The following is a 2,219-nucleotide window of genomic DNA, read 5'->3' as shown; positions in this document are numbered from 1 at the left end:
GCGCCACCTTCCCCTGCAACCGCAGGAGGTGCAAGACTTGCGCCACCTTCCCCTGCAACCGCAGGAGGTGCAAGACTTGCGCCACCTTCCCCTGCAACCGCAGGAGGTGCAAGACTTGCGCCACCTTCCCCTGCAACCGCAGGAGGTGCAAGACTTGCGCCACCTTCCCCTGCAACCGCAGGAGGTGCAAGACTTGCGCCACCTTCCCCTGCAACCGCAGGAGGTGCAAGACTTGCGCCACCTTCCCCTGCAACCGCAGGAGGTGCAAGACTTGCGCCACCTTCCCCTGCAACCGCAGGAGGTGCAAGACTTGCGCCACCTTCCCCTGCAACCGCAGGAGGTGCAAGACTTGCGCCACCTTCCCCTGCAACCGCAGGAGGTGCAAGACTTGCGCCACCTTCCCCTGCAACCGCAGGAGGTGCAAGACTTGCGCCACCTTCCCCTGCAACCGCAGGAGGTGCAAGACTTGCGCCACCTTCCCCTGCAACCGCAGGAGGTGCAAGACTTGCGCCACCTTCCCCTGCAACCGTCGTATTGTCTGCAAATTTACTGACCCACCCTTCGATTCCCTCATCCAAGTCATTAATAAAAGTTACGAACAGCAGAGGACCCAGAACAGATCCTTGCGGAAGTCCACTTGTAACTGGGCTCCAGGCTGAATGTTTACCATCTACCACCACTCTCTGCCTTCGACTGGTTAGCCAGTTTTCTATCCAATTGGCCAAGTTTCCCTCTATCCCATGCCTCCTGACTTTCCGCATAAGCCTACCATGGGGAACCTTATCAAATGCCTTATTAAAATCCATGTACACTACATCCATTGCTCTTCCCTCATCCACATGCTTGGTCACCTCCTCGAAGAATTCAATAAGACTTGTAAGGCAAGACCTACTCCTCACAAATCCATGCTGGCTTTCCCTAATCAAGCAGTGTCTTTCCAGATACTCATAAATCCTATCCCTCAGTACCCTTTCCATTACTTTGCCTACCACCGAAGTAAGACTAACTGGCCTGTAATTCCCGGGGTTATCCCTATTCCCTTTTTTGAACAGGGGCACAATATTCGCCACTCTCCAGTCCCCTGGTACCACCCCCGTTGACAGTGAAGACGAAAAGATCATTGCCAACAGTTCTGCAATTTCCTCTCGCTTCCCACATAATCCTAGGATATATCCCGTCAGGCCCGGGGGACTTGTCTATCCTCAAGTTGTTCAAAATGTCCAACACATCTTCCTTCCTAACAAGTATCTCTTCTAGCTTGTAGGTGGTGGACAGGCTTTGGGACCCAGGAGGTGAATTACTCACCACAGTGTTTCTAGCTTCTGACCTGCTCTTGTTGCTACAGTTTTTAATATGGTGATTCCAATTCAGTTTCTGGTCATTCGCAAGCCCCGAGACGACTTTGAACTGTATTGCTGTCCCTGCACTGTCGCTAGGTGAAAATTCACAACCCACTGTGGGCATACCTATAGAAGCTGCAATGGTTTGAGAGGGGGTAGCTCACCACCATCACCCCAGGGCAATCAGAGATGGGGAAAGAAAGGTTGGCATGTGAACCAAAGAGAGAAAAATCTTTAATTCTGCAGAAAAGTTTCAAGAAACCTACAGCTTTGAGTGCAATGCTTCCCAAAATTTCTTTTTCTGTGATCCCATTTCAATGCTTGGTCCCTCAGTGATAAGTGAGAGTGTGGAGGACAGCTATACAGTTGTTATTGCTTGATCAGAATCCCGTGTCAATGCTGTCTCAGCCCATTTATTCAGCCTGTCGTTCCTCATGGGGTACTGACCCCATTTTAGGGAGCTCTGTTCTCATGGGAATAATTGACTGAGGAGTTTCTTGATTCATAGATACTGAAGACTTTAGTTAAACATACAGCAGAAATCAAGGACTAAAGATTAGTTTAAAGGCAAACAGAGACAGAAAGTGCTGGAGAATCACAGCAGAATGCAGCTTCTGTGGAGAGAGAAACAGTTTGACATTTCAAGTCTGATATGACTCTTTCTCATATTGGCTAAAAACATAAACTCTGATTCCTCTCTCACAGGTGCTGCCAGACCTGCTGAGTTTATCCAGCGTCTAGATTAAAGTGGTGCAGGAAAAGCCCAGCAGGTCAGGCAGCATCCGAGGAGCAGGAAAATCAATGTTTTGGGCAAAAGACCTTCATCAGGAACAGAGGCAGGCTGCCTGCAGAGTGGAGAGATAAATGAGGGGGAGGGGT

This window comes from Chiloscyllium plagiosum, chromosome 1 (assembly GCF_004010195.1).
Source record: "Chiloscyllium plagiosum isolate BGI_BamShark_2017 chromosome 1, ASM401019v2, whole genome shotgun sequence".
Lineage (NCBI taxonomy): Eukaryota > Metazoa > Chordata > Chondrichthyes > Orectolobiformes > Hemiscylliidae > Chiloscyllium > Chiloscyllium plagiosum.
This window is presented reverse-complemented; position numbering follows the sequence as displayed.